Source organism: Telopea speciosissima, chromosome 3 (assembly GCF_018873765.1).
Source record: "Telopea speciosissima isolate NSW1024214 ecotype Mountain lineage chromosome 3, Tspe_v1, whole genome shotgun sequence".
NCBI classification, from domain to species: Eukaryota; Viridiplantae; Streptophyta; class Magnoliopsida; order Proteales; family Proteaceae; genus Telopea; species Telopea speciosissima.
The window spans coordinates 54,253,774-54,275,024 of NC_057918.1; the positions used below are offsets into that span (position 1 = coordinate 54,253,774).

At 43.0% G+C, this 21,251-nt stretch overlaps 1 long non-coding RNA gene across 1 annotated transcript in view; it reads right to left on the reverse strand.

Moving 5' to 3' along the window:
* Positions 1-610: 610 nt before the first annotated feature.
* LOC122656443 overlaps positions 611-21,251 on the reverse strand; it is a 28,381-nt gene continuing 7,740 nt past the window's right edge. The window contains exons 4-5 of the long non-coding RNA XR_006332103.1: positions 15,151-15,154; positions 611-621 (exon numbers count right to left, since the gene is read on the reverse strand). This is a non-coding gene — a long non-coding RNA (uncharacterized LOC122656443). The remainder of the gene's footprint in view (positions 622-15,150; positions 15,155-21,251) is intronic.

Sequence of the window (21,251 nt, forward strand, 5' to 3'; positions counted from 1 at the left end):
CCAGGCTCACTTACCATATCGACAAAGTATCTAAACCTAAAAATACAAGGAAAATATTCTTTTTCTCATTATTATTATTGTCGTCATTATTTTTGTTCTTCTTATTCTTTAGTGTTCATTTCTTTGCTTCTTTTATCTAACTTCTATTATGTTCATGGCCTTTTTATATAATGCAATTATTATATTTTTATCTATATTTTTGAGGTTTGGGTTATAGTGTATAGGTATGTACAATTTTTTTTTGTTTACATGGTTTTCTATTATGAAGACTTTCCCTTCTGGTTATGCAATACCTAACTCAACTGTAGGATGACTTAGAATATTGATGGAATCCCTGGTGTTCACTCCCAAACGGAGGGAACATTCGGTGACCCATTACTCCACTCATATCTATTATTGAACAAAGTGTTGACACATCCTTCAGTTCCAGCTTCTCTCCGTTCTCAGTTATTATTATTATTTTTTGTTTACTTAGTCTAAGCAATGTAGCATTATTCTTTCTTTCTTTTACTCTCTAATTCTTTCCAGAATTCTCCTAGAAGACTTCCAACACATTTTGGGGCATTGAATCCTAAGATATACCTTCATAATCTATAAGGAAGTTGTCCAATCTCAATTTTTCTCCTCAAAATTTTTTTCAACCTTTTCACCTTTCTTGATCCCAGGTTGTGTTTCTTAGTCTTTTATATTTCTTTCAAGTCTTTTACTTTTGCTTACTTACCCTAGGTACTCAATATATAACTCGTTATTGAGAGGCAAAGGCATGACAAGCTATCATGGTGAGTTCCTAAAAAGAAACATTAGCATCATATAGTACTTTACATATATTACAATTACATAAGCAACCAAATCATATACTATATTCATTATTAATAATTATGATAACACAAGAATACACATCTTAGTGTCATAATGTATTTAGTTTCTTTCTCTATTCACACTTACTACATTAATATATATACTTTTAATACATATATATATATACACATTTATATACAATATGCATGTTTAATCTTATTTTATTTTCTATATATTTCATTATTTTGATGAAAAAGGGGTTCTATTTATTTATTGTATTATATACCTATTATTACTATTTTAATTAATATATATATAGTATATAATATGTATGTAATTTACTATATTTTATTTTTATTTTAATTTTCTGTTTTGACCAAGCCGGATGCAATAGCCGGATTCAAGCATCTAATGGGCCGGACGACCGCCTATCGAAGCAGTAGCTTCATAAGATTTTCGGATCAGCCAAATGGAAGAGCCGGATTCAGACACCCATCCAGCCGGATCGTCCGCCAGGCAAAACAGGCTTTATAAAACCCACTCAAAACACATCAAACTTCATTTCTTTCTCTTCCCTAACCCTTTCTAACTTCTCCTAAGGTTATTCTAGGGTTCCTATAACACTAATAAGAGCTTAAATCATAAGATCCACTCCTCCACATCTAAAGTAAGTGTTCTAAACTTAGAAATTTTATACATTTTTTTGTTCTTCTTTTCAAAACCTAACTATGGCTCAGCATTTTTCCTAGATTTTAGGTAAATATTTACTCTTTTACTTCCATTAACACATATTTCTTTTATTCTTTGTTGGATTTTATGCATTTCTTATATTTTCTTCCTTTCATCTTAGGTTTTAGCTAAAGTACTTTTGATTCTTATCTATCATTGTGAATGTGTTAGGTCTTAATATTAGGTATTATTTTTGTTCATTTTAAACATAGTACAGTGTTAATCATAAGATTACCTAGTTCTTAATATTTTCTTATTAAGTTTTTAAAGTTTACTCTATGTTTTGCACGTGTTCTATCTAATGCTATATTAATGTACTATGATTCTTATATAATTACCTTCTCTCCTTATACTACCCTATTTTTTTTGTGTTTGCATCTATTTATACTTATATTGGAATTTAAACAGATTTTATTTCTTCCTAATGTATTCCTATATAATTAGTTTACCTAGACATATTGATAGGCTTCCTACCTAAGTACCTTGTAGGTTTAACAATCTTACCACAAGTTTTGTTGTTGTCCTAGTCTTTGCCTAAATAATTTTCTTCTTAAATTTGCAGCATTTACCATAAATGACTGCAGCCCAAGGCCGTGGAGGGAGAGGTAGAGGTGCAGCTACGGTTCCAGCTGAAATCAACCCAAGGATCTTCCGGAAAGTGGAAGAAGAAAAGAATGTAGTCTTGGCTGACCAAATCCTATTCAAGGTCCAGGAAAGATTTGAGAAACTAGGGTAGTTATCCATGCTACAACCGAAGAGACATTGCTACCCTCGATTGGTGCGATTCTTTTTTAGCAATCAATCTTACCGGTATGAAGGAAAAGAGTTCATCATCAACTCTTATGTGAATGACATGCCCATCTCTTTCAGCACAGCCTGGTTAGCTACTATTCAGAAGATATCTTATGAAGGGGAGTGGAGGTACTGCCCTCCAAGTGCTGATGCTTTGAGTTCCTGGCTGATGAAGAACAGGAATGGTTATATTCAATCCTCACCAATGGCAAGTTCTATGAGAGGATGAAATCTGAGTTGGACTTGCTTCCATCAGCCCGTGTCTTATCTAGAATTTGTGGACACAATGTAGTCCAGAAGAGTGCTCACCGGACTGAGTTGTCCACAATACAGATCCTTGCCACATATTGTCTCTATACAGGATACCAGATCTGCCTTCTTAATGCCATCATGCGTACCATGGCACACATGCATGATAACCCTGGGCGTGGAAATCTATTACTGGGGAGGCTACTCACTAAGGTATTTCCCAGATTTGGTGTAAACCTATTGAATGAGGAGGCTTCGGGGGTGAAGTCTCCGAATATCAACCGGATTACCCGAATGAAGATGGGTATAGAACTTCCACCTTTTTCTCCAGAGCTTGGTCATCCTGACTACACCGACATGGTACAGACTACTGATGCTGAGGATGCTACAGAGAGAGGACATATAGAGGCACGCAGAGATCCACTTCCTCCTCCTCGACACCCTTCACATGGTCATGCCAGTGCTTCTTCCTCTTTTGTTGCGGCTGTTCCTGCAGATGGTACTCCCTGGGGACAGCTCTTTAGCCAGTTTAAGGGCTAAGAGAGATCCATGGCATAGGAATTTGATGGTATGAGGAGAGAATTCACTCATGTTAGCAGCCGTGTCTAGGTAGTGGAGACTGGGCCAGTGGAGATCCTAGGACCTGTGGGTTATGGGCCCACCACCACCACCACGGCAGTGATAACTTATGCATCCTAGTCTAGCTTTTACTTTACTTTCCTCAGTTGTTCTTTGTTGAACTTTGTACTTAAGGTCTGTAAAAAGTTGTAACCATTGTACTAAAGACTCAGCTTATTTATGAAGTTTTTAATTTTCTATTTAATATCTCTTGTGTTGTACAATCAATTTTTATTTTATTTCATTTTATTTATTTATTTTATTTATTTTTTTTTTTAATTGTAGCTTTTAGTTGAAGCTTTTATTTATCCTAAGTAGGCTCACCTTCAGATCAATGAGTCTAAGAGCTGTTGTACTGTGAACTTGATTGTAAATAGGAGTAGAGCACAAAGGCTCTGATACTACTTAAATGTCACACCCCGGCCCGGTTATTAAGGGCCAAGTGTGGCAGGATGTCTCTGACATCCAACCAATCCCCAAGGATCACAAGTGCAGTACCCTATTTAGAATCATTGCTCACAGACACAGTAATCAGAGGCAGCGGAAACAATTTAATTAAAAGAGATAACATCATTAGTAAGAGAAATCTAAGTGATATTTCATTTATATAAATGATAAGGTTTGTGATACAACTATACAGTTCTCAAAGGTACCACAGAGGAAAAAGTATACAAGAAACTATACTATAACTATATAAAGCATTTATAAAGCATAAAAGGGTGGGGAGGTAACCTGGAATGTCAGGCCAAGATCAAGAGATTGCGCAATCATCACGTGCGCACGAAGTATCATGCACTTCAAACTCCAGCGTCGCAAATCCATTGTTAAAAGTAACTAAATCACCTGAAAAATAAGGATATCCACAAGGGTGAGCTCTCAACTGAGCCCAGTAAGGGGGGTACAAGCATACAAACACAATAAATCCATTATGCATATGCTAAACTAACATGTTCCTAGCACAGATACTAAATCTCATGGGGTATAAGTACTACTACTAGTGGTAAATGCTAACCTCGATCCTGGAACTAACCGTTCGGTCACCCGAGCAAAGCCATTCTACCACGGTGAGGACCCGCCAGTTCCGGAACTAACACATCGGACCCCGACAAACCCCCAAATTACCAACCCTGCCTGTTTATTCCCACAGCGGAATTAGGGACCCGCTAACATGGGACAGAAGATGGCATTCCGGAACTAACACATCGGTCTCTGCCACAGGTTGTCCAACATCTTTCCCCCTGTTGGTAAGGGGCGCAGTACTGGGTAATGAATATCAACCTAGCCCAGTACAGTCTAAACATGATGAGGCAAGCATGATCTGAGTTATAAATTACCGAATTCCATCATCATAAATTCACATCATATAAATAATCAATGCAAATGCAATGCAGTATGTCTTTTTGCAACCTATTTTACATGCAGTCTAATGCATTAAATAAACGCTAGAAAACTACATGCTCCAGGTATAGAGATAATGATGCATGAGCATGGCATTCAGCATAAAGTTGAAATTAATGTGATAAACACACAAGAAATTAAGGTCGAATCCCCTTACCTGAGATAGTTGATAAACCTAGTCAGTTAGAAACCCAAAAGGCCAAGTAATCCTCACAAAAAATGGAGTAAAACAGTCCTAAATAAACATCAAAACATCATATAACAGTGAGGGTAATAGTCTAGGTCAAACCCTAAGGAATCAGTCCAACAATCACACAAAAAGGGGCAGCCGGATGCAGACTTCCAGTGAGCAGGTCGACCGCCCCTAGGCCTGCAACAGCATCCGGGTTAATGTCCAAATTTGGGGGTTTTGCTTCAATTGGCCAGATCTTTGCATGCATGGCCCAAATTAGGAGTTTTAACATTAATTCAAGGTGGGTCAATCTATTTTGGGTTCCAATTTCATAATTAGTTAGTTAATTTAGGAATTTGTTCAATTAAACCTAAATTTCTTATCTAGGGTTCATGGACTAGTCATTGGGGACAGAAATTGGGCTTATTAGAGGTACTGCCATGGAAATTCAGGCATAATTGAGCCTAAATAGCATTAGGACAGCAAGCAATTGGGTAAGATTCTTATTACTTGAGCTCAAACTTAGAGCTTTAATGGCAGAATTTTTATTTCAGGTATACTTGGACTGAAATCCAGTAAATTAAGAGGAGAAAGAGAAGGAAACAGCAAGAGATTTTAGGGTTTACCAGAAATTAGAGGCAAAACAGATGCTGGAATCACTTCTAATGGAGATTCAAGTTCAAGTTCAGTTGTAGGTGGTAAACCTTCAAGAACAGCCTCTAATCCCTCTTCTTCTCTTCTCTTTTCCCTTTTCTTTCTTCCTTCTCCAAGCTGGAACGGATTTTTCAGCTTCTCTAACTTGTAATGTGGTTTGTAAATAACTTAAGAGAAGTTATAGATATATATAGGATACTTAACCACTAAGGGGCAGAATAGTCATTTGGTTATAAATTATTTCTAAAATTGATTCTTTTGTATTTATTACCTTATTCCAGCTACAGAATGATGTCATGCGACATTAGGGATGATCCGGATACAGGTAACTGTCCGGAATTACATTCCCCACTGGGGAACTGGGTCCCACAGATGCAATTTTACTAAAATACCCTTCTAACCCTATTTGGTCGTACAAAACGTTATATAAATATATTTTAAATTATACTTACATTGAGTTTAATTAAGGGGGAGGTCCCGCAGCCTGTCCAGCCAGCAGACCCGACGCAGGTAGCTCTGGTGCGGGGTCCCACTAGGTAAAAATTACTATTCTGCCCCTAATCCACTAATTAATTAAAAAATACAACATATATACATATAAAATGGGATTCTTACCTGGGATTCGGCCTAAGACAGAGAGAGGCTTCGCAGGCCATCAAACCAGCATGCCAAGCACAGGAAAAAGATGTGATGCTGCCCATAGCTTGAGGTTAGCATGGGAAATATTGAACCAAAATCTGAAATCACTTGGGTTCCAAAAGTTCTTTTTTTTTTTTTTTTGCGGGTTTCACATATTATCTTGTTAGTTAGCTTGTATTAAGCTTTTATGTCTTTTTATCTTTAACCACCCTAGGGAGTTGTATGTAATTTCCAATATCTTATGTTAGTGAATCAATATAGGGGAGGAGAGAACCGTGGTGAGAGTGAATCAACACCTCTGTCAAATAATATGAAAGTTTACTGAGTTATAGCGACTTACTGAAATGCTCTCCCCTTCTCCGGCAGCCCCAACCGCTGCCTGCACCTCTGCTTCTCCCCCAGACCCTCCCTCTGCTTCCCACCTTAACCCATCCACCCTTGCTGTAGACCAATCTAACCCTGTTGAACAACCTTGGTCCTCCCTTTTCTCCGGCAGCACCTCTGCTAAACCTGTTGGACATCCTCTTCACTTCATCCCCCCTGCCTCCCTTGATGCCTCCAAGATTGGGTTCTGCCCCAAAGGATTACTTGACGATGAAATCTCAAAATGGCAATGCTCCCTTGTAGGGAATTTCCTGGGTAGCAGACCTCCTTACCATGTTGTCAAGTCCTCCCTCCTGAAACAATGGAGAGCTGCCGGCGCAGTCTACATTTACTTGTTTTCTAGTGGGTTGTTCATCTTCAGGTTCTCCAACGATTCCAACAAAGCTCATGCGCTGGAGGGTGGGCCCTGGCAGATTGGGAAGAAACAGATCTATCTCTGGCAGTGGGACCATCGTTCTTCTCTCAACAGGATCGACCTCAAGCTCATTCCAGTTTGGATTAACCTACCTGGGCTCCCCTTCCATTACTGGTGCCCCTCTGGACTTAGCATCGTCGGATCGACCATCGGCAACCCCCTCTTCTCTGACGAGCGCACCAAGAGAATGGATCGACTCTCCCTCGCTTGCATTTGCGTTGAACTTTGTGCTGAAGACCCTCCACCGGACTACGTCACCATCCAGGAAGAAGATGGACACTCATTCACTCAGCGTGTTCTCTATGAAGGCTTGCCCCACCATTGCTCTGTCTGCAAGCTCTTCGGTCACACCTCCAAGAGTTGTGTATCAGGTTCTCCTTCATCCAAGACTCACTCGACTTCCTTACTTACTCCTGAGGATCAGGTCGAGGCCGAGACCTTCGTAGAAGATCACAGACCTGCTCTATCTTCGGTTCATGTGCTTGCTACATCCACGGCTACAGTGCCTGCTGCTGGTTCTACTGACGTTGTTGATTCTACCGCTGCTTCTGAAGGCATCTCGATGGACTCCATTGCTGCTATGGTCGCTGTTGGTTCTATCGCTGCTTCCAACTCAATCGATTCCATCGCTGTTTTTGCCAACGCTACTACTGGAGACACTTCTCGTGGTCGGAAAAATAAAAGGAACCGCTACCGGAGGAGTCGTCGGGAACCAGACAAGACTCCAGCACCTGGCGAGATCTCCGAGGCTCACCTGACGCTGGCCACAACAGGTTTGCCGCGATCATGGACCTCGATCCTGAGGCCGTCTGTGATGTCGCTATCTCTCTAGTTCTTCAGGAGCCCAGGGAGATCCTACACGAAGACCTGCAACCTCCCTCTGCAAACCCTCCTGAGAAACACCTTTCGCCCCTGCTTCGCTCCCTTTCCCCTTTCGTTAATACAGCCTCGAAGCCCCTCACTGCTATACTTTTAAACCCCCCCACTTCTAGCTTTTACCTACCCCCAACGTTGGACCCTGCTCCCCAAAATACCCAGTTGACCTTTCCACGTGGCCCTCCCCTTGTCCAATTCCACTTAAAAAATCTTCTTGTTAACCTGACCCAATTACCCACCTCCCCAACCCTTTTATCCCCACTTCTCCCCTTTAACCCAACCAACTTGAACCCAACCGAACCAGTCCCAGCCCCTTACCGGTTCAACTGGTCCCTCCTCTCCCCTGGTTTGCTTCCCCCCTTGCGTGATTACCGTCTCTGGCCCCGAAATGTCCCTCCGAGGTCCAGAGTTAGTCCATTCACTGTATGGCTGCCCCCTCCGCCACCCCTCCCATGATCCCTTAGACCATCTGGAACATCCGTGGGCTTAATGCTCCGACCAAACAAGCTGAAATCCGTGTCCGCCTTAAGACCTCCAAATCCCCCCTTTGCTGTCTCCTTGAAACCAAAGTGTTTTGAGCACAACTAGTCCCGCATTGCCCACTCTCTGGCCCCCTCTTGGTCCTTCCTTTCCAATTATGACCACTCCCCCCTTGGCCACATCTGGATTCTGTGGGATCCCACAAAATTCCATATCTCAGCCACCTCATCATCCTCCCAATTTCTCCATCTCAGCATTTCTGATCACCTCCATAACCATCTCTTCTTCTTCACCATGGTCTATGCCCTCAACCGCCATCCCGATAGGATCCCTCTCTGGGAGAATATCCGCGGGGTCCATCTCTTCTTCTGTTGGTTCCTCCCCCTGGGGCATTGGAGGTGACTTCAATGTCGTTTGCTTTTGTCATGAAAAATTGGGTGGTTCTCCTATCGACCACCAAGCAGTTGCAGCCTTCAACTCCTGTCTGGAGGACTCTGGGCTAAACGACCTCAGATGGTCGGGTGCTGATCTCTCTTGGCACAACAAGCGCTCTGGCTCTAACAGAGTTACTTACAAGCTAGATAGAGTCCTTGTAAATGATCCTTGGCTTTACTCCCTTCCTTCCTCTTATGCCTTCTTTGACCTTCCTGGCCTTTCTGACCATTCCCCCATATCTCTTTTTGTCCTTCCTTACCTTTCTTTTGGCCCCAAACCCTTCAAGTACTTTGACATGTGGTCCTCCCACTCTGGTTTTTTGGCCATTGTCCAAGCGGCTTGGAACATCCCTGTGCATTCCTTCTCCCCTCTGCTTGCCTTCTCCAAAAAGCTCAAGGGTGGCTCTCAAAGTCTGGAATTCCTCCACTTTTGGCAACATTTCTTCTCATGTCTCCTCTTGTCGGGACACCCTCTCCTCCATCCAGCTCCGTCTTCAGGCCAACCCCCTCAACTCCTCCCTCGCGGAAGAGGAGATCCTCGTTGCTTCTGACCTTTCCTGTTCTCTCTCCCTTGAGGAAAGCTTCCTTAAACAGAAATTCAGAATCAAATGGCTTGACCTCGGCGACTTAAACACCGCCTTCTTCCACCACTCTCTCAAAGCCCGCTCCAACTCTAACTCCATCCTCTCTCTTACTTCCTCTGAGCTACTTCACTGGTATCTTTTGCCCCCCTCCTCCCATACCCCCCCTCCCTGCAGACCTTATCAACAAATTCATCCCCCCCACCTCCTCAGCTCCCTCAGCTCCATCCCCTCTGGCTCTGAAATCACCTCCGTTGTGCGCTCCCACAAAGCTAGTAAAGCTCCTGGCCCCGATGGGTTCAGCATGGGATTTTTCACCACTTGCTGGGACATCATCGGTGTCGAGCTTATCAGTGCCATTAAGAACTTCTTCAACCCTCAGCAGACCCAAAATATCAACCATACCTTCCTCTGTCTCATCCCCAAATCCTCTGAAGCTTCTTCCATGTCCGACTTCAGACCCATCTCCCTTTGTAATCTCCTCTACAAATTCATTGCTAAAATCCTTGCCAACCGGCTCAGCCTTGTCATTGATTCCCTTGTCAGCCCCAACCAATCTGCCTTCATTGCTGGGAGAAGCATCTCGGACAACATCATCCTCTGCCAGGAAATTGTCCGAGGCTTCGACCGCAAGTCCCACTCTCGTGCTGCTCTTCTAAAGATCGACATCCACAAAGCTTTTGACTCCATCATATGGGATTTCATCTCCCAAGTCCTCCTCAGGATGTCCTTCCCCCCCATTTTTGTCAACTAGATCCACTCCTGCATCTCCACTCCGCGCTTCTCTGTTCTCCTGAATGGCAGTCCTGCTGGTTTTTTCCCCTCCTCGGTTGGTATTCGCTAAGGTTGCCCCCTCTCTCCTTTTCTCTTTTGCTTGTCCCTTGAGGTTCTCTCTCGCAGTATCCAGTCCAAAACCAACCTCTACCTCATCTCCCCTATCCCTAAGTGTAAGCCTACCAACCTGACCCACCTAGCCTTCGCGGATGATCTCATGATCTTCTCTAAGGCTGACCCTCTCTCCATTGCTTCCATCATGTCCTCCCTCAACCTTTTTCAGGGCATTAACCTGTTAAAGTCCCAGATATTCCTTGTCAGAGTTTCAGACACCACCAAAGCCTCCCTCTCCTCCCTCACCGGCTTCACCCTTGGCACCCTCCCTGTCCGCTACCTAGGCCTCCCCCTCATCCCTGCTAGGCTTTCAGCCCACCACTGCTCCCCCATCCTGGACCTTCTTCGTAAGAGGTTGCAGCTTTAGAAAGCCAAGCTTTTATCTTATGCAGGTCGCCTCGAGCTTATCAGATCGGTGCTCCAGTCTTACTACATTTATTAGAGTGGAGTTTTTGGCCTCCCAAAGGCTACCATCAAGGCGGCTGAATCTATTATGTGTGCCTTCCTTTGGAAAGGTGTGGACTCTGCCAGGTTCCTTCATCCTATGAGCTGGGCCTCCCTTTGTGTCCCCAAATCTAAAGGAGGCCTGGGGCTAAGGCGAATAAAAGATGTCAACATTGGTGGGTCCATCAAACTTATTTAGAAGATCCTCACCAACAGAACTTCCATCTGGATTTCTTGGTTGTATGCTGGGCCCCTCCGTAGAGATTCCATTTGGTCTGTGAGTCCAGGGACTGACTCCTCCTGGGTTTGGCGCAGAATTCTGCAGATGAGACATTTAGCCAGGAACGCCATTTCGTGCTCGATAGATGATGGTACGTCCACCTTACTTTGGCTGGACAAGTGGCACCCTTCTGGTGTCCTCTCTTCTACTGTGAGCCCCAGAGATATCCACTCCTCCGGATTGGACAGATTCGCCCATGTTGCTGCTATCATCTCCAGAGGCTCTTGGCCCCCTCCCACCTCCCCTCCCCCCCTCGCTGACCTTTGGAGCTCCCTTCCCCCCATCCCTCCAGGGCATCGAGGTAGAGGTGACACCATCTTATGGCTTCCCTCCCAATCGGGCAGATTCAGCTCTCACTCCGCTTGGGATTTGGTTAGACACAGAGGGACCCCTTGTCCTTGGTATAGAGTTGTTTGGTTTCGTGGTCACATACCTCGCCATAGCCTCACCGCTTGATGCGCCCTTGCTAGCTGCCTTCCTACCCAAGCCTTCCTTATTTATCGGCATATTCAGGTCCCTCCCAACTGCTGTCCCTGTTGGAATGGGACTGAAGTTATCGATCACCTTTTCTTTACTTACCCCTTTGCTGCCTCCATCTGGTCCCGTGTTCTCCGCCATTGTTGGCCCGGTCGGCGCACTCCTCGTCCTCTCAACAGGTAATGGATTTGGATTGACATGACATTCGGAGGGAAGTCGATCTGCGACTCGGTTGGCAAGATTGCCTTTTGTGCCACTATCTCTCACATTTGGATGGAACGCAACCTTAGAAGATGGACATCCAGCTCCCGCTCTTTCGACACGATTTGGAAGGCCATCTTTTTTTATGTTTCATCTAAAGCTAGATCCCTCCCCCTCCCTGATGTGAAGGATTCCCCAAGGAACAGGCTCATTGTTGTCTCCTGGGGCCTCCCTACTTCCATTTTGCGCCCTAACTAGTCCCTAGTTTCAGCTTGCTGCCCTTGGGCTTGTATATTCCCTCTTTTCTTCGTAATTAAATTTTTATTCATCCAAAAAACAAAAAAAAAATCAATATAAGGGAGACCAAGAACTCAACCGTTATGACTTAGTTGATTTTCTCTATGAAACCTGAGATTGAAAGTAGGTTTATGAAAAAGGAGACTGCCAAGGATATTTAGGACAATATCTGTAAGACTTTTGACCGAGTGGGTGACTCGACTAATCATATATAGCCATGAAGAGTATTGGATGATGCAAAGGATGATTTTGTAGCACTCCTTAATTCGTCTTTTAGTCTAAAAGTGTGAAAAACCAAGATTAAATGCAAGATTTAGACTCTTGGTTGAGAGTTTTCCTTCATTTTTCCATTAGATTAGGAGTTGTATCGAGTCAGTGAGTAAAAATGGCTTTTTTTATGGAATGTATCGATGGTATCGGTATGTATCAGTATGTATCGAGCCGTATCAGCCAATATGTATCGCTACATATTGATATGTATTAAACCACCCACAAAACCCTTTACTGGACATATCGATGGTATCGATACGTATCGGTTGTATAGTATCGTATCGGCCTGTATCAGCCGATAAATTTCGATACAATTTGAGACAGTCCAATTTTTTTTAAAAAAGAGACGTATCGGTATGTATCGTATCGGTCAATACTTTAAACCATGCAGTTTAGTACCCTTCTTTGCAAGTTGGGAATGTATGACATTTATTCTCCAGCTTGAGGAAGAGTGTTGGAGTTTATGTAATAAGGGTATTTTGGGTACTTGATTATTATCTTGTTAGTTAACTTATATTAAGCTTTTACTCTTTTTTTATCTTTTACCTCCTGAGGTAGTTGTATGCAATTTCCAATATCTTATGTTAGTGAATCAATGTAGGGGAGAGTCATTACAACTCTCTGCACAAGTTTGCACTCATCTAACTCTTCTCTCCTTCTCTTTCTCCCCTCATCATCTTCTTCCTTGTTCCTACTTCTCTTTACTTTCCTTCTCTCTCACCTTGATGACTTGATCCTTGCTCAGTTTCAACTATAAATAGCTGATCTCAATCAGTTGGGATGAGGCTTAACGAGTAAAGTGTATTTATTAGTCATCTAATCAATATTTTTCTTTTCAATGTCATTGTCCTCTATCTTGCCCTAGATCCTATTTCCTATGATTTGTTATTTTAGTTTTTATTATTTATTATGTGCCATTTAATTACATGCCGTATAGTTCATCATGAAATATTGTTTAGTGAAGGGTCTTATCCGTAGATTAAAGAGTTTAATTATGTGCGACATTTATTGGGAAATTAGAAATAGGATGTTGATATTTTTGTTTATAATTTTTATTTTTTATTTGATAAAAATAGTCAATTATAATTAAAAAATCACAAAATGCTTTTTAGATTCAGCCTCTTCACACTTTAGAAGCAAGTTGGATTGCAAGCCAAGGAATGTCACCAACAAGTCGCTCATTCCTACTACGAGTCTAATAAAGGGATGGACATCAACCCTAATGGGTTGAGGGATATATATAAATAACCCATAGGAAGGGGCCAGCAGAGCTTGCCGAACCTTGAGCCCCCTCCCCCTTGGACAATCTATCTCTCTGTTACACTTGTGCCCAAATTAATCCTAATTTGAATCTAATGTGTAGGAACCACTCCAACAACTCTTAGTTCTGTCAGCTTGGGGGCTGCAAATGTTGAGTATCCACGTAGGATCATTGTCGAGGTATCGAAAAGATATTTGGATCGTGGTACAGTTAAAACTTAAAGGTAGATCGAATCTGGTAAGAGAAGAAGTTTACAGCAAGAAGAAGAGGGAGGAAGAAGAAGAAGAGAAGAGAATGGGAGAAATCGATTGTGTGTTGAGTGATTCTCAACACACATATTAGCTTCATTAATTAAGTCTTCCAAATTACACAAGCCTCCCTAGGGAGGTAAAGGGAAATAAGACAAGAAAGTAAAAATACAACTTAGTCATGTCTTATAACTAGACAGTGACAGAACTACCCCTATACAAGATATTCTAACAACTCTAACACTCCCCCTCAAGCTGGAAAATAAATGTCATACATTCCCAGCTTGCACAATAGAGTACTAAATAGACTAGGAGAGAGACCCTTGGTGAAGATATCTGCTACTTGATCACCTGTCTTCACAAAGGGAGTACAAATGCACCCAGAGTCCAGCTTCTCTTTGATGAAGTGATGATCAACCTCAATATGCTTGGTTCGATCATGTTGAACCGGATTATGGGCAATGCTTATGGCAGCTTTGTTGTCACAATAAAGTCTCATTGGCCCTTCAGTTTCAAAGCTCAAGTCTTAAAGAAGTCTTTTCAGCCATATGAGCTCACATACTCCATGGGCCATGGCCCTAAACTCGGCCTCAGCACTGGATCGAGCAACAACTGGTTGTTTCTTGCTCCTCCAGGTAACTAGATTACCACCCACAAAGGTACAATACCCAAAAGTAAATCTCTGCCGAGATCGAACCAGCCAATCAGCATCGTGTAGCCTTCAATCGCAAATGGTCATGCCTGGCAAATAGAAGACCTTTTCCTGGACAGGATTTCAAGTATCTAATGATGCGATACACTGCATCCAGATGTCCACTCTTGGGAGCATGCATGAACTGACTCACCACTCCAACTGCATAAGAGATGTCTGGTCGAGTCAAGGAGAGATAGATTAGTTTCCCAACTAACCTTTGGTACTTACTTGCATCTATAAGAGAAGAACCACATTCATCACCAAGTTTATGATTCGGATCAATGGGGCAAGTAGCTGGTTTGCACCCCATCATCCCTGTCTCTTTCAGAAGATTCAAGACAAATTTCCTTCGGCAAATGTTGATCCCTTTCCTTGATCTAGATACCTCAATACCCAAGAAGTATTTCAAGAGTCCAAGGTCTTTGATCTCAAACTGTATAGCCAGATAAGACTTCAATCTATTTATCTCAGCAACATCATTCCCAGTCACCACAATGTCATCAACATAGACAATGAGGGTTGTAACTGTACCATTACCTCTCTTGATAAACAAGGTGTGGTCAGCTTGACTCTGGTAATACCCATTCTTCAGAATGGCTTATCGAAATCTCTCAATCCAGGCCTTAGGAGACTGCTTTAGGCCATAGAGGGCTTTCTTCAACAAACATACTTTCCCTTCAGCTGAGGGACACTTAAAACCAGGTGGAGGTTGCATGTATACTACTTCTGCTAAATCTCCATGAAGAAATGCATTCTTCACATCTAATTGGTACATTGGCCAATCTTTATTGGCTGCTACTGAAAGAAGAACCCTGATGGAGTTATGCTTGGCTACAGGGGCAAAAGTCTCCTGGTAGTCAATGCCATACACCTGACTATACCCTTTTGTAATCAGCCGAGCTTTGTACCTTTCCACTGTCCACTTGATTGTATAAACCCATCTGCATCCAACTAGAGTTCTCCCCTTGGGAAGATCAACAAGTGTCCAAGTATTGTTCTTCTCTAGAGCCACCATTTCCTCAGTCATTGCTTGCATCCATTTTGGATAGGATAAGGCCTATGTGACATTTTTGGGAATGGAAGAAGACTCAAGAGCAGTGGAAAAAGCAACACCTGTAGGAGAAATGGAGTCATAGGAAACAAACTGGGCTATAGGGTTAGTACAGGTTCTCTTGCCCTTTCTCATAGCAATGGGAAGATCTAGTTCAAAAGGAGAGGAATTACCTGAGTGAGGAGGATGAGACTGAGGATGTAGATCCAAAGAGGGATTATGGCAGGGTTGCTTATACCATGGTTGCTTCCCTTTTCCATTCAACAAGGATTCACCTCTTGTGATACACCATCTTCTTTGAATCTCATACCCTTGTATTCTGTTTCCCTGCTAGCATTAATATCAACATCCACTTCTTTGTACTTTCCAATATCAAATAGGAATGGGGAAGTGGAGGTAGGCAAGGGAGATAGGAAGGGAATGACATCCGCATTCTGTTCACTGCTAGTACTCTCCCCCTGAACAGAATGGCGAGGGGAAGAAGAAAAAAAAGGAATAGACTCAAAGAAGGTGACATCTTTGGAGAGAAATCGCCTTCGGGAAGGAGGATGGTAGTACTTATACCCTTTGGTGGAATCAGAGTAGCCCAAGAAGATGCACTTGAGAGCCTTAGGATCAAGTTTGATGCGGGCTGATTTGTTGACATGTACATAACAAACACAACCAAAGACTCGTGGAGACAAGAGAAAGACTGAGGATTGAGGAGAAAGAAGAGCCAGGGGGGATTTGGAGCCAAGGAGTGGAGTTGGCATCCGATTAATAAGAAAGGCAGCGGTAAGAAGTGCATCAGACCAGAAGGTCTTAGGCACGTGCATACCAAAGAGAAGACCCCTTGTGATTTCCAGCAAATGGCGGTTTTTGCGTTCTGCCACCCCATTTTGCTGTGGGGTGTCAACACAAGCCAGTTGATGGATGATGCCATTATCAAAAAAGAACTGTTGGAGCCCCCCATACATGTACTCACCCCCCTTATCAGATCTAACAATTTTGATGCGAGTACCAAACTGAGTACTAATAAGTTGATAAAAATCCTTAAAAGCATCACAAACATCACTCTTTTGTTTCAACAAAACAGTCCAAGTAGACCGAGAATAGTCGTCCACAAAGGAAACAAAATAACGAAATCCAGATAAGTAGTAGGAGAAGGTCCCCAAACATCAGTATGAACAAGGGAAAAAGGTGCAGTAGATCTATTACCACGATAAGGATAAGATGTGTGACAATGTTTAGCCAAAATACAAGATTCACACTGAAAAACATAAGATGCAGGAAAAGAAGTAAACAAGTGGAGTAACTGTCTCCTCATAACAACAAAAGAGGGATGACCCAAACGCTGATGCCAAAGCATAACAGACTCCAAAGTACTACGGTCATTCCAACCACAAACATAAGTTGCAGCAGTAGATTGAGCAGGTAACCGTGGCTCAAGAAGATAGAGTCCTCCTTTCTCAGTCCCATTGCCAATAACTCTCTTTGTCTCCAAATCCTGAAAAACACAATAAGAAGGAAAGAAAGTGACACAACAATGTAAGGATTTGGTTAGATGGCTCACTGATAATAGGATAGTAGCAAAGTCGGGAACATGAAGGATAGATTCAAGGGAAATAGAAGGAGTAACCCGCAAATTACCCTTACCAGAGACAGAGGAAAGGGAACCATCAGTAACCCTTATCTTGTCCCGGCCAGAGCAAATGGAATAGGAATCATAGTACTGGGACATACCAGTCATGTGATCAGAGGCTCCAGAGTCAATAATCCAGGTGGGTGCAGTAGGGGTAGCAGATGAGACCTACAGAGCTGAGGCAGAAGTAGTAGACCCTCTAAAGGTAGAACCAGTAGTTGACCCTCCAAGGTGAGACATCAACCGACGTAGGGCTGCAATATCATCCTGTGAGAGGGAATCAGGAGTCGGCTGCGGTCCAGGTGGCTCGGACTCAGATGTCACAGAGTGAGCCTTAGCTCCCCCTCGCTTGCCTCCACGGGTACTAGATGAACCACCACGCATACCAGGGGGCTGCCTATGAAGATCCCAGCACCGGTCCTTGGTATGTCCAAGCTTGCCACAATGGTCACATTTGTATCTCTCACGGTGATCGCCACGAGATGGCCCTTGGCCTTTCCCCCCACTCTTCCAGTCTTTGTGGGAACTAGAAACAAGAGCAGACCTCTCTGTTGATGGTACAATATCCATAGTGGTCCTCCTGGTTTCCTCACTTTGCAAATAACTGCACACATCATCCAGAGATGGACAGGAAGATCTCCCTAAGATTTGCAGGCGAAGAGGCTCATATTCAGGGTTGAGACCACCAAGCAAAATAAGGATCCTTTCCTTTTCTTGGCTCCTGTAGACCTTTGTCTGATCATCAGAATTGGACAACTGGAGATTGTTATAGTGATCATATTCCTCCCACAAGCTAATAACAGAGTTGAAGCACTCAAATATACTCCTATCCCCCTGTTTCATATGAATGATCTTTTGGAGATTTTGATACACTTTTGTTGAATCTCCAACTCTATCAAAAACTCTGGATACACTGTCCCAAATATCTTTTGCAGTCTCCTTACTCATAAATCTCCGACCTATCTCAGGTTTCATGGAGAATATCAGCCAAGTCATCACAGTGGAGTTCTCAGTCTCCCACTTGAGATAGCCTGGATCGGTTGTAGCAGGAGCTGTGATAGACCCAATAGTGTACCCCAACTTTCCCCTACTGCATAGGGACAACTTCACAAAACGGGACCAATCCAAATAGTTGGTATTTTCCAACTTCACAACCGAGATCTGGGTGTTGGGGTTATTAAAGGAAGCCATGGTTGAGAAACCACCACTTGGGCTGCCGGCCGTAATTGGTCCACTGACCTCAGAATCTTGTCCAGACACAGTGGACATAATATGCAAACACGTCAACAATCAAGATAAGTTGTTTGCGCAAGTGGGGAATATACTCAACCCAACAAAGGAGGAAAAACCAATACACAAATGGTACTCAATCAACCAAACCACTAGGCAAAGACCAAGCCTAAGAAACAGCAAGCATATAAAGAGCAAAAAAAAAAAATTTGCATAACTCAAACTTCTTCTAGCAGCCAAGAACCTTTACTTCATAACACCCAATAAGTGCATTAAGATGCAAAGCATTCCATTCTCAGTCACATTCAGTCATCCATACAGCAAGCCTCAAAGAAGGCAAAAAAACAGAGCAGCCGATACCTGTATAGCAGCAAGGAAAAATCAGTAGCAGTCCTCTAATCCTCCACCTTCAAGAGCAGGCACTTAGGGCCTCAAAAATACACTCCCATACGACATAAATGGGACAAGTTCCAAGGCCAGCCAAGCTGCCAAAGGTAGGATCGAATCTGAGACAGTCCTAGGCTGGCGGAAAAACAGGGCCTGTTTCCAAGATTTCAAAACATCTGGAAGCTAAGTAGTATTCCCTTTCAACAAACAAGAGATTTGGGGTCTGAAACAACTCCCCTAGACGATGCAACTCCAATAGGTCTCATGCCAAGATATGGAGAAGAGAAGGAGAACCAAGAAGAAACTTCACAGGCTGGCGGTAACTTGGCAGTCTTCTTCCATAGCTTCAAATCACCCTCAGCAGCTCCTAAACTCTCTCCAACTTTGAGAATACCACTCCCAAGACTGTAAGGAGTATAGTATCTCACATATACAGCCTCTAATGGAACCCCCTTTACATTTATAGGGTTCCAAAGAGAGGAGAAGATGCTCACTGAGCTCAGCCGACTCTCAAACCAGAGATGTTGGTTCTGATACCAAGTTAAAACTTAAAGGTAGATCGAATCTGGTAAGAGAAGAAGTTTACAGCAAGAAGAAGAGGGAGGAAGAAGAAGAAGAGAAGAGAATGGGAGAAATCGATTATGTGTGTTGAATGATTCTCAACACACATATTAGCTTCATTAATTAAGTCTTCCAAATTACACAAGCCTCCCTAGGGAGGTAAAGGGAAATAAGACAAGAAAGTAAAAATACAACTTAGTCATGTCTTATAACTAGACAGTGACAGAACTACCCCTACACAAGATATTCTAACAACTCTAACAGGTAGATGGGTGGATTTTCCTCCATGCCTGTAACTACGGATATCCGAATCCACTACCGGATGTCTGATCAAAGGTAATCATTTTTACCAATTATACCTCAAAAGCATGGTAGTACACTGACAAATTAGCTCGCACAAACCCCCCCTTGAGTACCCTTGGGAGTGAGGGAAAGCATTGTTGAAATCTCAGCTGGAACATGGCTGGAATTGACCAACCGGCCAATCAGCACAGGCAAACCCTGACCAGCCGATCACTTCTACTAGTTGGTCTTGTTGTCCAGAAATTGGACTGCTACCTGTGGGACCCGGTATTCCCCATTGAATTCTCTCCCGCGTGTCTCAATTCAATGTGAGACCCCCTTTTATCTTCGTACTCAATATGAAGCCAAGGTGGTGGGCCCACGAGGTCCAACTGGACAATTAATCAGTTTGGGCTGACTTAAGCGCATAGGCAAACAGGCCCTAGTGGCATAAAGATATATATAGGACTATGAGCTTTAAAAGCTCACAACCATCTCAACTGAAACCATGGGAGGGTGAGAAAGAAAGGAAAAGAAAGGCAAAAGGAAGGAGAAGAAACGGAGGCTTGGACTCGTAGCATGCTGCTGTCCGCACCCAGACCAGATAGGCCTCTAGCCCCTCTAGCCCTTCACCTCCTCCTCTCCATTTTCTGCTGTTCTGAAGCTTAGGCTTAGGGTTTTCTCTGGGTTTCAATTAAAACCTAGTATTGTGCTTGTAAGCCAGCTGGAGTGTGGTTGTGCAAGGGTATATGACCTAATCACCCTCTTGGACACTCGCAATCCCGTCAGAAATCAGTTCAAATATGGTTTGGGTGAATAATGGTCCAAACCCTACTTTAGGGTTTCGAATAAGAGAATCAATCGTATCTCAGGTTTCAACCATTGAAACCCGACGCCGCTAGGCTTAAAGTGTAGGCAGAGGGATCCCCTACAATCTCTATGGAACAGAAATGGCTCTGGCACATTGTCGGGTGAGACTTAAACTGAAGTACAGTTCTCGGACTGACTACCGGTCGAACACTATAGGCAAAAGCCTGGTTCTGCCAGTTGGTAACTTGAATTTCTGAAGCTCCTGCTTCAGGTACCGGCTGATCATTAATGAGCTACAGGTCAATCAACTGAATTACCGGTACCTTTTACCGGTTGGTTCCCAGAATTGATTATGACTTCGCCCTTCTGGGAATTCTTCATGCATTTCCCCAACACTTAGTCTAACTTAATGTACACCTAATTAGGTCAAAGTCAATTGTAATGGTGAGGCGTATCGGGGATTTTATCGAGCTTTGATTTTGGGATTGATCACCTAATCGTTTGATAAGGTGAATGGGTGTGGTTTGACTTATTTTGAGAGTGTTTCTCATTCTAATTGCTGCATGATGCACCCATAGCATGTTCTATCAATTATAATCTTTACTATGCTTGTTAACTCCATAACCTCATTATGGACGCTTAACTGATTGAAATCTTATTTGTGGACTGTGTTTGGGAAATGGGATCTGTTATGGCCGAGGTGGACTCTGGTAACATGATCGTCATACTAATGAAATGATCATATGCATCATGTGCATTAGAGATGAGCTTGAAAATGGGTTGCGGTGTGGTTGATGCATGATTTTGGTACCGTATCCGCCATACTAACTATATTTACATTTATAACTGTTATATTAGAAACATGTGATGCAAAAAGGCTTGGAAATGGGTTGCAGTGTGGCCGAGGTATGATTCTGGTACAATATTCGCCATACTTGTTGTATGTGTATGTATATGCTAGAGGAGACAGGAGGGTGGTGTGGCTGATGGATGATTCTGGTACCATGATCTCGGCCTCTAGTCATATATG